The sequence below is a fragment of the Rutilus rutilus genome, assembly GCF_951802725.1.
Source record: "Rutilus rutilus genome assembly, chromosome: 5".
NCBI lineage: Eukaryota > Metazoa > Chordata > Actinopteri > Cypriniformes > Leuciscidae > Rutilus > Rutilus rutilus.
The window spans coordinates 47,976,382-47,992,361 of NC_140213.1; the positions used below are offsets into that span (position 1 = coordinate 47,976,382).

Consider the following 15,980-nt stretch of genomic DNA (forward strand, 5'->3'; position numbering starts at 1 on the left):
CACACACACACACGGCATACAATATATGGAGACAGGTGCATATTATATACATTACAATCTAAAGAGTTATTTTCACGTCTTAAAGTGCCCCTATATGCACTTTTAAAGGTTTATTATTTTTTTGGAGTCTCCAACAATATGTTTACATGCATGTAAGGTCAAAAAACACTTTAATTTTCTCATAATCCTGTATGCATTTCAGCATCAGCTCTTTTCTCTCAGTGTCTGAAACGCTTCGATCAAGGATTCAGTCTCTTTAAGCTCCGCCTCTCTGAGAGCCGCTCTGCTCTGATTGGTCAGATGTTCCAGTCTGTTCTGATTGGTCAGAAACCAAATTTCCATTAGCATATCTAAATTTCAGCACTTGATACGAACATCAAAGTGGATTTGCTTTGTCAGCAGAAAACAGCGTCTTCTCGACACGAACAACACGAACCAAACTCTTCCGGTCTCAGATACACTACAGTGTTTGAGGGTGGGGCTAAGAGACGCAGTTCAGCCAATCAAGACCACAGGCTGGCATTATGCTAATTAGTCATGCTAACAAGTTCCAAACCGAGCAGCAGAAGTTGGTAAGATGATCTCAGGAGTGTTTGTGAACATAAGCGCATGTTGCTTGCGAGCGAACGCTCCAGCTGTACGACTGTAAACAAATGTTCCTGTCAGAAGTGAGCCACGGGTTAAATAAATTACACCGCGCAGACAAACTTAAACAGAGCTGTTAATTGGCAAGCAGTTGATTAAAATGCTCAGAGCTCTTGACCTGTTGTGACTCCCTCACAGACGCTTCTGGAAAACGACTGAACACACTGAACACAACACACACCCGCGCGCACCTGACTGACACGTGCGTCTCTTCAACACGCAGCATCTTGTCGGTTCACATGCACGCTGGGAAGGATGATGCGCTTGATTTACACCTGAGATCTTCATATCTTCTGACTGAAGGGCAGGGATTTTAACCTCGTTTCAGAGCATTACTGATGCATATTATGTTAAAGCTCTGCTTAATAACACCAAGTCATCCGCTTCTGACTTCAGAAGGAAACTAGATCAGCACATTTTCATGTGCAAAACTCAGTGTGTTGCTATGGATTTTTTAGCACATTGCATGTTGTTACTTACTAGTCCCTCCTCAAGGCCAATTCGAAATGCATAAATCTGAATATCATAAAACTGATCATTTGCAATGAGACAGCAATTTCAGGCAATTAAAGTGAGTTAGAGGTTTGCTCTAGACCCAGACACGATGCATGAGCAATATTAATAGTGATGCTTGGTTTAGCAAAGAGACAAAATGAATGAATGCATACATATTAGCAAAATATATTCAAACACATGCACATATGCACTGTTTCTACAATATGCACAGTAGTATATGCACATTTTCTGAAATATCTAGATGACCTACTACATGACCTACTGCCAAAATATGCAGAATACAAGTAGCTTATTCTGTGTGAGATACTCTATCCCACAATGCAATGCACTCGATGTAACCTTCCAACTGGATTCAACTTGAATTGAAAAATCAAACTAAATGTTTTTATAGCCAAGATGATAACTAGACATACTTCTGTTTAAAATGCAATTTTATTATGCATACTGCAGTGTTATTTTAGCATTATTTATACACTATTATAATATTTTGAATTAGGTTGTATTTTAATGTTAATATTTTATTTTGTTTTAGTATTTTTTGTGCTGTTGTCATTTTTATATATTTCTATTTAGCTTTAATTTATTTTTATTTAAGTTTTGATTTGTATAATTTTAGTACTTCAACTTGCAGTGTTAGTTTAGTATTATTCATGTACTATTATAGTATTTATTAATATTTATTAATTTATTTATTATTTTATTAACAGATCATTTAAATGTATGTATGTTAAATGTTAAATTATATGTTACAATACTAATATGCAAAGATAAGCAGTGTGAGTTTGGTGCAGTTTATGTGGAGTTTTCAGCAAACACACTTCCGCTATAGAGTTTTCAGCAAACACACTTCCGCTATAGATTATGAGCCGTAGCCGCACAACTACAGTTTCAAAGAAGCAGGTTTACACCATCATCTGACAGGTCAGGATCAGGCCTGATTACCTCTCAAAGGCAGATCAACAATCCAGACTTACACACACACACACACACACACACACACACACACACACGCTGGTGTCTGGAGAAGCGAGGCAGATTTCAGAGCTGTTCTCTCGATGTCGGTGTGTGTGGCACTCTCAGAAAAACACCCAGAGCTCAACAACAATGCGATATTATAACACTGCTTCCCTCTCCAGCACCACAGGCTTTTCCATTCGTTTCATTAGGCCGCTCACACACACACACACACACACACACACACACACACACAAGCACACACACACACACACACACACACACACACGCACGCACGCACGCACGCACACACGCACACACACACGCACGCACGCACACACGCACAAACACACACACGCACGCACACACACACACACACACACGCACACACGCACACAAACACACGCACACACGCACGTACGCACGCACACACGCACACACACACACACACACACCATATATATATATACAAGCCATTTAGCAACTATATTTAGATATTCTATTTAATATCTTATAAATGTAAGCAATATGTTACAATATATTAAGCAATACGGAATATAATGGGTTGATATTATATTATATTACGTTTTTGGCACATATAATCTATTAAATATGAAATTTTGAATTAAACATCTGAACTGTGTGTGTGATGTTCTAGAAGAGCGGAGACGGTTCCCTCTGGATGTGTGTGTGGTAATGAGAGCAGGTGACCAGCGGCGCCAGGGGACACACACACACACACACACACACACACACACACACACCGAGACCAAAATAACCCTGTGTGTCGTCAGGTGAATCTCAGTCTGTCTGTGATTCTGCGATTCTGTGGCGTTCCCCAGAGGGCTGATACACCGACTCAAGCAAGTGCCGAGAAGAAAAACACAGGAAAAATTACAGCCTGGTAAAAACAGCTCAGCGCTGACCTACAGCGAGAGAGCGAGTAATGACAGTGTGTTTGATCAATAGTGACTGGCCGTCTGCAACACACTCCCTGTCGGACCGGCTCTGATCACTTAGAGCTGTGTAACCTTTAGAGTCTCACACCCTCTCTTCTGTCACTTCCATCCTTTGTTTCAAACCCTGGCGAGCTTCTGCGCTGTCCACTGTCTGCAACTAGCTATTAACACACACGCACACACATGCACGCACGCACACACACTAACCAGCACTGAAGCTTTCACGGGACTCATTTGGAACCACTCGAAAAAATTCTGGGTTGTTTTAACCCAATTTTGGGTCAAATATGGACAAACCCAAACGTTGGATTAAAAATGCTATACCACATGGCTGGGTTTGTCTATGTTTAACCCAAAATTGGGTTAAAACAACCCAGAATTTTTTGGTGTACATATATAGGCAACAACTTACATGAAGAGGCAACTGCAAAAGCGATTGACGTTATGTTGATCAGTAGGGGTGTAGCGAGACCCTCATGTCACGATTCGATACAGATCACGATGTTATTGCGAGACTCAAAGACATATGATAAAAGGTTAACAAAAAATGTCCTGTTGAGTAAAATGCTAAATTTGGTGTTACATTGTGTGTGTAAATGAATAGTCTCGGACTTGGTGCTGAAACCCAAAGCACAGGACAATAGAGACACCAGAATAACAATATTCATGATTCTGAAGATGAAAATACTGAATTATTGTAGATGAATATGTTTGCACTCTTTCACTGACTAGATATATTTAAAATAATGTCGGCCTTTTTACTGGTAACAGACATTTGACATTATCAGGACTAGGGTTGCAAAATTCTGGGAATTTTCAAAGATGGAAACTTTCCATGGGAATTAATGGGAATTTAAGGGAATTAACAGGAATTTATGGGAATAAACGGGAATAAACTGGGAATTTTCAAAGTTGAGGGTTGGCTCTTCATAGGGAACTTAAATACAGTTGAGGAAAGTATATTTTAGCATAATCCTGACTAAAACAAACAGATGCCATTCAAATACACTTGAATATCCATGCCATTCCTCAATCACATGCACATAGCACACTGCTTACTGCATGGCTATTGAGACCACACCCCCTGCTGGCACTTTGCATGCCTCCATCACATGTACAGAAGCCCAAAGCACAAGACTATTGAAGGCACACATTTGAGCCTGTGGACTAAACAAAGTGAAGTAAGTTTTGATGATATTATGGGGAAATATATTTATTAAATGTTTAAATTGCAAATATCACATACAAATGTATTCATCTAGTAGATAGCAAGCTGAAAAGTTAGATGCTAAATAAGCTAGCATAACTTTATTTACCACATAAGTAGGGCTGGGCGGTATGACGGTATATATCGTTACCATGGAAGAAAATGTCAACCATAACAGATTTTTTTATTCTGTGTATACCGCGACATGTAAATAAGTAGGCGTGGTTAACTCACGTGCAGCGTTAGACACTGATATTTGTCAAAGAAACATGAAAAATGACCAAGAGGATCCGCAAAAATTATTACGTTTTCAAAATTAACGTGATATTTTCGGGGGGGAAGGTGCAGAAGTCAACTAGAGCAGTGCAGCACACTGAAAGTTTAGAGAGACGCACATGCTCGCAACGGGGCTTACTTGACAACAAGTTCATATATCAATATTCTAACGAATAGAAATAACCTTAAATAATGTATCTATCCGTCTCTTATGTGTACAGTTACTTTCAGAGTGTACGCGCAAGCGGTTGCCGTGGTAATGAATATTTCCAAAATTCCCCAGCTTAACTTCCCATGGAAATTTACTGGAAACTTTACGGAAATTTACCGGAAATTTTCCGCCCCTTTGCAACCCTAATCAGGACACACAAATATTCCCCCATTGCATTATTATACATTATATTCAACATTATATATAGCAGTTTATTGTAGTACTGACACTAAAACCCTGAAAACGTGAATTTTTTCTCACACAGTAATTTTTATTTTGGGTGAATTATACACAATACATATTGTCACTATCCACGATACATATTGATGCATTTTTTTGTATTGCGATTTGTTGTGATACAATATTTGCACCCCTATTGATAAGTAAGCTATGCAATACTCCAATCATGCTTCTGAGCGAGTGATGCAATGCTATTAATTTAGTCATAAACACACAATTCTTCTAGTAAAAACATGTTTATTTGACTTTTTATTCACATGCACGAACTATCAAGTCCCGTCCCTTCTGTTCAAACGCATTACTCTTCCATCTATAACTCTGTGTGCTTCTCGTCTCACACATTCTGTGTGTTCTTCCATTTCCTATTTTCAAACCAGCATTTTTTTTAGAGCTTCTGTGAATCAACTGAATCGCAAGTCCGGACGACGCTTTTAACCGAGGAAAAAAAAAAAAAAAAAAAACCCAGCAACAGGCTCTTGTGTATCTGAATCTCTGTCTAAATCTCAGACATGTTTACTTTAACATCTGTGCTCGTCAAGGCCTTTATCATCTGTGAACGTCAACACGTTTTAATGAGAGGTTTCCCGTAGCAACAAGCGCGCTGTCAGACGGCGATATGATGTGCCGCTCTGCGCAGAGATAAAGAGAACAATAATAATAGAAACAGAAAGTCAAACCGCAGACAGGCAGAGAAGGAACACGCTGATCACTTTTTATGATACGTTACATTGTCTGGAAGTTTCAGTATGTCAAATCAAACCGGTCTGATGCCATCTTTCTATAGTTCCACAAATAACTTAACTAGTTCTTCAGAAAAAGCAACATTTCTAATTGTTGTTTTGTGTGTGTCATGAACACCGGCAACCTCATCAGTCAATACAGCTCAAGCACCAAAGTACCAAAACAGAAATATACTAAATACATCACTAATATTATTGTTTACACTCCCAGTTTAGATTTTTTTGTAGCACATACATGCTCATTTGAGTGTCATCCACACAAATGTATAAGTTGCACATATATACATACACTGATGCTCCAGAAGGAAACGTGATGCATTAAGCTAGGGGGTGAAAACTTTTGAACAGGATGAAGATTTTGCTATTTTGATTAAATATCTTTTTATTTTATTTTTTTATTTAGTAATGCCCTTCGGAAGCAACAGAAGATACTTACATGTTTCCCATAATTTAATTATTATTCATTATTATTATTTTCTATTCATTATATATACTTCATATTTAGATAAAATCAAAGAATAGTCTTTTCTACCGAAGACAAATCATAATTACTTGTGGATGAGAATCACAATCCAAACAAAGGCTTTTTCTGAAGTCTTCTGATGACTCTGTTTGAATACTAAAACTCTCTCTCTCCAAACCTGAAGCTGTTGTTTTTTTTCCTTCAGATTCTTGTACTTGACAAGAGACAAAAACCATGTAGATGCCAGTGTGTGTACGAGTTTGAAGGGAAAGTGTGTGTGTGTGTGTGTGCTTGTGTGTTTAGCGGTTTGCCAAACCCAGTGATACGTGAATGCTTACAGAGCCTTTGGGGGAGAACCGTCACTGAGCCACAGAGACACAGACAGAGAGAAGAGAGACGGCGGCCAGGTGAAGGAAACTACCGAAGAATACTTCTTTCCAGACACAAGGGTCCTTAAAAGTGGAGCTGGGCTCCAGAGAGAGTGTGTGTGTGAGTGTGTGTGTGTGTGTGTGTGCGTGTGTGAGTGTGTGTGTGAGTGAGTGTGTGTGTGTGTGTGAGTGAGTGTGTGTGTGTGTGTGTGTGTGTGTGTGTGTGCGTGAGTGAGTGTGTGTGTGTGTGTGTGTGTGTGTGTGTGTGTGTGTGTGTGTGTGTGTGAGTGTGTGTGTGTCAGCTGTGACCTCAGGGCTAATGCCCTCTCTGGCCATCTGTGCTGACCGAGCTTCTCTTCACAGCACGAAGAAACACACACAGACACACACACACACGAACGCAATGACATTTATGTCACTTAAATGGAAATTATTTGTGATTTCAGTCTGATCACATTCTAGTCAAAATTCCACCTTTGACCTTTAGAAACACTGATGCTTCCACATGAATATGACAGGATATTCAATGCTGCTGTTATTCGGGATGTTCTTGCCTTCGATTTTTCAAGTAGAAAGACTGAAATATTTTAGTAAAACATGAATCTTTGAAAAATCATGTTTTACAGTGTAGTTTAATGTCAATATGCAACTCATTTTACTTGAGTTCTGTAACACTACTCTGTAACACAAAGAAAAGTAAATATTCAGAAAAATGAATCAAAACCCCAGGAGATATGAGATTTTATATTTTATATTTATATCGTAACATTTTCTCTGAAGTTGCTTTGAGACAAACATCTTTTTTAAAAAGGCCTATCCAAATAAACTTGAATTTAATATTTGTAGGATATTCATTCAGAATAAGACATTAAAGAGGAACTATATGCACTTTTCCAAAGTCTTGATGTTGTTTCTGGGCTCTACTAGAACAGGTTCTAACTGTGAAACCAGTTCTAACAGGAACAGTGAGACCAGTTCTAACAGGAACAGTGAGACCAGTTCTAACAGGAACAGTGAGGCCAGTTCTAACAGTGAAACCAGTTCTAACAGGAACAGTGAGACCAGTTCTAACAGGAACAGTGAGACCAGTTCTAACAGGAACAGTGAGGCCAGTTCTAACAGTGAGACCAGTTCTAACAGTGAGACCAGTTCTAAGAGTGAAACCAGTTCTAACAGTGACCAGTTCTAACAGTGACCAGTTCTAACAGTGAGACCAGTTCTAACAGTGACCAGTTCTAACAGTGAAACCAGTTCTAACAGTGAAACCAGTTCTAACAGTGACCAGTTCTAACAGTGACCAGTTCTAACAGTGACCAGTTCTAACAGTGAAACCAGTTCTAACAGTGACCAGTTCTAACAGTGAGACCAGTTCTAACAGTGACCAGTTCTAACAGTGAGACCAGTTCTAACAGTGACCAGTTCTAACAGTGAAACCAGTTCTAACAGTGAAACCAGTTCTAACAAGTGAAACCAGTTCTAACAGTGAGACCAGTTCTAACAGTGAGACCAGACCAGTTCTAACAGTGAGACCAGTTCTAACAGTGAGACCAGTTCTAAGAGTGAAACCAGTTCTAAGAGTGAAACCAGTTCTAACAGTGACCAGTTCTAACAGTGAAACCAGTTCTAACAGTGAGACCAGTTCTAACAGTGACCAGTTCTAACAGTGAAACCAGTTCTAACAGTGAGACCAGTTCTAACAGTGACCAGTTCTAACAGTGAGACCAGTTCTAAGAGTGAAACCAGTTCTAACAGTGACCAGTTCTAACAGTGACCAGTTCTAACAGTGAAACCAGTTCTAACAGTGAAACCAGTTCTAACAGTGACCAGTTCTAACAGTGAAACCAGTTCTAACTAACAGTGAAACCAGTTCTAACAGTGAGACCAGTTCTAACAGTGACCAGTTCTAACAGTGAAACCAGTTCTAACAGTGAAACCAGTTCTAACAAGTGAAACCAGTTCTAACAGTGAGACCAGTTCTAACAGTGAGACCAGACCAGTTCTAACAGTGAGACCAGTTCTAACAGTGAGACCAGTTCTAAGAGTGAAACCAGTTCTAACAGTGAAACCAGTTCTAAAAGTGAAACCAGCAAAGCATGAAACTGTTCTGTGGTTGAGCACAGACGAGCACAGAACACGATTTTACCAAAAAATGTCACAGCTGTCTTATAAAGACCTCAGGAACTGTCAACTTGTATAGAAGTTAAACATGACGGCCCATGAAACCCTAACTCCACAACAACTACATAAATGTCTCCACTAACATTCAGAAACGTTCATGTGCGTGCATCTAAAAGTGAAACTCTTCCTGAGTCTCTCCGTAAGGCTGCACTCGCTACTGGTTATTTCTGAGTGAGATTATTACTGTGTTTCGTTATCGAAGCTCGTGTAAAGGCTCCGCCCTCTTCTGAATGGAGGCGGAGCAGCAGCTCATTTGCATTTAAAGGGACACACACAAAAACTGCTGTTTTGAGCTGAAATTTCACAGACACATTCTGAGGACACCATAGATTTATATGACATCTTGTGAAAAGGGGCTTAATATGTCACCTTTAAGGTGTTCTTGTTTATTTCATATCGACTTTAAGGACAGAAACATCAGCTGACTTGTGCTTTAAGTGTGTGTGTGTGTGTGTGTGTGTGTGGAGGTGATTTCTGCTGAAAGACTCCTGGGCAGTGTGTATCCAGGAGTATCTGTGCCTCAGCGCTGACGGGTTTGATGGTGTGTGAAAAGCAGGTCTCACGGAGGCTGTTGATCTGTGTGTGAGAGAGAGATGCTGTCAGAGAGACAGAGAGAGCAGGCCTTGTGTCAGGAGAAGTCTGTCTTTCAGGATGAGGTTGGCGGAGTGGCTGTTGTTTTGTGTTTTTGATAAAGAGAGTGAATCACAGCTCCCACTCAACACTGACAAAAGACACAAATCCATTTAAGCGGCTGAGATGCTGCGGTTGGCTAGTTTGACACTGTGTGCTGTATTTCTGAAGAACACACACACACACACACACACATACAGTATTCTTCCCCCCTACGGCCTACACTAACCCACAAATTAACACTCAAACAACATTTTCAGGAATATTATGGTAACCTCTCCACAACGTTACTTCCACTAAAGATGTCAAGATATGGATTTTTAAAAATTATTTGAATATGTTCATTGACTTATAATGTTAATAAAGTTTTTTTGCACAAATATAAAACAAATATATACGCGGAAAACGGCAATCCTCATTCTGAGCCTCTGTCTGAAATGATCAGTTTTTAAGGCGCCGCTCCTTTAAGGCTTGTCAGTAAACGCCCACTGTCATGATTGGCTAAAGTCATTGCATAGGAAAGTACGTTCTATTGCAGAGTAAGTGTTTTGAAAACATTATCCGTATTAAACCGCTATTTACAGACAAAGCATTATGAAATCATTTACTTATGGTTTATGATGTACAGTAGCTGCTGTCAGATCCAGTACAGTTGACTGCTTTGTAACAGTTTCTGTCACACGTGGCCTAGTTAAATGGTCAAATATTACAGCTTCAACTGTCAACAAAAGCTTCTTTGGCCTCGTTTACACTGCAGGTCTTGATGCCCAATTCTGATTTGTTGCCTATATCTGATTTTTTTGACCGTCCGTTTACACGTTCTTTCAATTGTGACCCATATCCGATTCATGTGTTTACACTTGCATACTATCTGAAACATCGCGCATGCTTAAAGGGTTAAATCATCTTGCACAGGTGGACGAACGCAAAATATGCTTGATGCTAGCTCTGCGATATGCGAAGTTCGCCAAACATCACCATGATTATGAGGTGGAGTCGTCGAAAAGTGCCATCATTGCAGAGCCTGCGCGTACGCTTCAGTTATTGTGTGCGAGAGAGATCTCAGGACTGATGGGAGCATATTGTGGCGGGCTTTAATGAGGAGCAATGGGCTTCCTTTACGCTTCCATTTACTTTTCCATTTGTCCTGTTGTTGACAGACTCAAGTGCCTGGAGTACGTCAGAAACTGAACGTGTATCTGTATATCAGTGTAGACAGCATCAGTGATTATAATGAGTTATATTTGCCATTGACGCGACACATCCAGTGAAGGCAAATGACAAACGTTAAGCGACTAAACGCCAGTGGGCGGGGCATATGGTGCGATGATGTATAACTATTCGTCGATGTGTTGCTCTGGAGGCAGTCATATGCAAATGTGTTTGATCATGTGACGTCACAAATCCCACAATATCCAAAAGAGACGCTTTCGGAACTTGATTAAATAAATGCTTTAAGGAGGTCGTTTTAAGCTCTGAAACTTGCAGGATGTTTTAATGGTACGAAGACCTCTTCGATGTCAAAAGATCAAGGCTAATTTGATTTCTCATGTCATGGTCCCTTTAAGAAAACTGAACATTTAAATGTTCCAATGCCCAAATAGAATATTTGGTAACACTTTACAATAAGGTTTCATTCGTTATCCTTAGTTAACTACTTTAGTTAACATGAACTAATAATGAACAATACTTCCACAGCATTTAGTTATCTTAGATAATGTTAATTTCAACATTTACTAATACATTATTAAAATCAAAGATTGTATTTTTTAACATTACTTGTTAACTAACATGAACAAACAATGAACAGCTTTACCTAACATTAACAAAGATGAATAAATACTGCAACAAATGTATTGCTCATGGTTAGTTCATGTTAGTTAACAATAACTAAAGTTAACAAATTAAACCTTTTTGTAAAGTGTAACCGAATATTTGAATATTATTTTAATGAACTTAAGTTTGTTATCTGGACGTCACCCTTTAAACTTCTCTCTGAACTGAAATGAATTCATTTGCATCCCGCACACGAACACACACTCTCAGATTGTCCTCTCTCCTCCCACATGTCGGAGCCGCCGCCCTCAAAGGGCAGAGCAGCGACGCTATAGGTCAAAAGAGCTGTCAAACAGATGATTGACAAGCACGACTGTGTGAATGTGTGTGAGAGACACTGCTGCGTGAATGCCAAGTCTTCAACACTTTATAGACCAGCTGGTTTTAAACCACACTGAATTGAGTTCTCACGATTTGAAACATTCAACCAGGTTTTCAATAAAAATATAAACAGAAAGAGAAAGTGGTTTAAAGGGGTGGTTGATTATGAGGATTTTAAGGACTACAACAAACGGCTGGTAGAGACTACACCACATTCCTCCCGGGTTAGTGACATCACCAACCCTAAAATTTACATAAACCCCGCCCCCTGAACACGATTTATAGATTATCAAGAAAGAATATGCTAATCAATGACTAGAAGATAACTACACATCAGCTTCATAAATTCACCAACTAACCATTCAGAAATGTTGTCCACATGTTGTCACTTCTTCTTGATTCTCTCCATCTTTCTGACTTCGGTTTGAACATGAAAGGCTAAAAGTTTTAGAAATGTTCAGTGCATGTGTGTGTGAGGTAAAAGGACGCAAGCTGTTGAAGCTCCTCCCCCTGTGCCGGGAGCAGCGGCTCATTTGCATTTAAAGGAACAGACACAAACGGTGTGTTTTTGCTCACCCTCAAAAAGTGACAACTTTAACATGCTATATAAAAATATCTGTGGGGTATTTTGAGCTAAAACTTCACACACACACTCTGGGGACATCAGAGACTTATTTTACATCTTGTGAAAAGAGCATTATACCAGCCCTTTAACTGCACATCAGTGTAGCTGAAACCTGGTGGCTGTCGAGAGCATTCACAGGTGCTTTCACTGTTCTTTGCATTTTAATACTGTATTTTATGTTTCAGGATTTTCCCATGTCAAATGCATGGACAAACATACATCTCTTGACAAAGACTAAACCAGTCAATATGCCTTGATTGTGAAGATATTTCACTGAAACTTGGTCTTCATTACATCTATATCGTGTTCAGTGTCAATTGTTATTTATTAATGTATTCAGCTAACAACTGTTATTTGAGGACTGTTGCTGCAATCTATGGAAGCTTGTTTCCGCCACAAAATAAAACATTTTAAAAGATAATTGCGACTTTTTATCTCACAATTGCGAGTTTACATCTCGCAATTCTGACTTTATTTCTCAGAATTGCGAGATATAGCCTAAAGTCAGAATTGCGAGATATAAAGTCAGAATTGTGTGTTATAAAGTCAGAATTGCGTGAAATAAACTCGCAATTATGTGTTATAAAGTCAGAATTGCGTGTTATAAAGTCAGAATTGCGAGATATAAAGTCAGAATTGCGTGTTATAAAGTCCGAATTCTGACTTTTTTTCTCGCAATTGCGACTTTATATCACGCAATTCTGACTTTATAACACGCAATTCTGACTTTATAACACATAATTGCGAGTTTATATCTTGCAATTCTGACATCTTTTCTCATAATTGTGAGATATAAACTCACAATTGTAAGATATAAAGTCCATTTCTAAGGAAAAAAAGACTGACTTTTTTTAATAATTTTTTTTTACCTCAGAATAGTTTATATCTCACAATTCTGACTTTATAACACGCAATTGTGACTTTATATCATGCAATTCTGACTTTATATCTCACAATTCTGACTTTATATCTCGCAATTGCGACTTTATTTCTCAGAATTGCGACTTTATATCTCGCAATTGTGAGAAAAAAAGTCCAAAATTGTGAGATAAAAAGTCACAATTATTATTATTTATTTATTATTCAGTGGCGGAAACAAGCTTCCATAACAATCTGCCATGTCAATAAAAAAATAAAATGACCTAATTGACCGAATGCTGTAAAAAAAAAAAGTTAAAACCCAAATAGAGGCAACACGATATAATAAGAGCAGACAGATAGAGGTCAAAAGAACCAAAATTAATAAACAATATATAAAATATGAATAATAGTAATATTAATAAAATGAAGATACTAGTATACTAATATTAATGAAAATAAATATTGTTGAAAAGGTTATTTTTAACACCATTAAGGTCCTATATGGCACTTTCAAAGCATGGTTCTTAATGGAACTTTATAAAAAGGGTTCTGCTATTGTTACAAGCCAAAGAACCCTTATTTGGTGCTGTTTAGAAACATTTTTGGCAACACTTTATTTTACAGTGTCCTTGTTACATGTGTTACATGCACTTACCATAGTAATAACAGTAAATTATGCAACTAACCCTCAACCAAACCCTAATCCTACCCTAACCCTATAGTAAGTACATGTAGTTAATTAATATTACTCAGTACTTAAATATATAATTAAACTGTAACAATGACACCTTAAAATAAAGTGTAACCCCATTTTTCTTAAGAGTGTAGAGCACCATATCTTGCCAAATTAATACTGAGATGAGACAGAGTTCAATTTCATTTAGTAAAATGCATCTGTATTTTCTGTTGGCTGTTTAAATGGATGACTAATATATCTGCATTTACACACGGCTGGAAAAAGTTAATATTATATTATCATTAGTACAGCCCAAACGTTGGCATGTTATTCTCACAGACAGTCCAGGATTTTCTAATGTCATTAAATGTGTATTCAGAGCAAAATAAAAGCATTTAGCAAAACTGCAGCATAAAGTCCTCCAGTGAAAACTGTTTATCTGTAACTCCAGGCTCAATGAATCTGCAACAGGATCAGCACAGAAACACGCAGCGAGCGCGGCAGGCTAAGATACATGTGCCAATTAACCTTAATTACTAATAGACCCTGGTAAACTTAGTTTTCTGTCTCTCTTGATTGCCTCAGAGGCGTCGCTGCGTTCCAGTGAAACGAGACCGGCCCCCCTGCGCTCTCTCCCGACTCTTCAGTGCTACCCTGTGATTTACTTACATGATCCGACCCGTTCCGAGAATCACTGGAAATTGAGTCTGAGGGCTGAGAAAAGGCATCGAGACGGTGTTTGATGGGCCGTAATTGGCATTCAGATTCTCGGGATAGTTTCGCTCTGTGTGATGATTCCCTGACTGTGTCATAATGGGGAAAATTACTTCTGGCTGTTATTCCCACAGGAAAATCACCTCAGATCAAACATAGTGGATATTAATATAGTTTACGAACAATGCTCTAAATATGTTGTGTATAAGGCATTATGCATGTATTATAATGCATGAATGATGCAGTATAAATGCAGGCTTCATCTGGTGTTATAATGCATAGTAATCTTGTTATTGTATGATTATTTATTAGATGATACAACATATTATAAGGTTGCTTATAAGGCATTATGCATGTATCATAATGCATTAAGAATACACTTATGATGCAGTATAAATGCAGGCTTCATCTGGTGTTATAATACATAGTAATCTTAAAACTTATAACCACAAATAGGTAAGTATTATAATGTATTGTAACTGTTGTTATGATTATTTATCAGATGATACAATAAGGCATTATGCATGTATTATAATGCATTAAGGAAACCCTTATAATGCATTATAGATAGAAAGTGTTACCAAAAAAACTAATAAAAATGACAAAATTGCTAAAACTAAACTAAAATTATAATGAAAACATGAAATCTAATTCAATTCTTAAACTATAATAGTGTATCAATGGTACTAACATATCACTGGACAAATGTACGGTGTATTTCATGCATACTGAGCATTTGCACGCACTTTATACAGAAATAGTACAAGCAGCATGGAAGTTTTAACATAGACATTCTTTGATGTTTTTCACCACTTTCATCAGCTTGACTTCAAAAAATATGAATTTTGATGTGTTTTGATATTCATGAAATCTTAAGTTTAATGGTTTGGAAGACTGTGACATATATGCTGCCTTCAAGTCCTCCTACGAACTTCTTACTTTTTCTCATGCGAAGTTCAGAAGTAGCGATGTAGTGATGCGTTCAAGTGATCTGGGTCAGAATAAACGACTCGTAATTTCACATTTATTTAAATTCTCCGAAAACGTTTTGTTTCAGCACAAAATGAAGAGCAAGGGATATGTCATTGATGCTTTATGTTTCATCATTCTCACGCCGCTGCAGACAATAACGGGAAGTGTAGTTTGGTCGCACAAGCATGATAATCATAAAATGTGCACTTCTCTCGTAAAATACGGTCCTGCCGAAATGACATCAAGGAAACAATATGCAGGAAGCAAAATCTTGCAACGCACTGCATACTAAACGCCTACTTGTATACCAACGTGACTAGAAATGTTCAAGGTTCTTTATATTGTGATTCCATGCATGAAGAACATATACAGTGTAGGCCTAGTGGAGTATAAAGACGAGCAGCGTCCCTGGGAAAGCTTCCAGGTGGGCGGGAGGAAAAGGTCACCTGTGTATCAGAGTTTCAGAAGAGTGTGTGATCGCTGTAGCGTAAACGACAAACGCATCCAATTAACAATAAAGATCAAGAGGCTATAGAAAGACAACACACATACTAACAGTCTTGTGAGTTGTGTCTCGTTTTGTGCTCC

General features: G+C 38.3%; 1 protein-coding gene across 4 annotated transcripts in view; it reads right to left on the bottom strand.

The window, feature by feature from the left end:
- Positions 1 to 15,980, bottom strand: part of chst8 (carbohydrate (N-acetylgalactosamine 4-0) sulfotransferase 8) — a 190,349-nt gene that overhangs the window by 6,087 nt on the left and 168,282 nt on the right. The gene's annotated exons all lie outside the window — the stretch shown is intronic.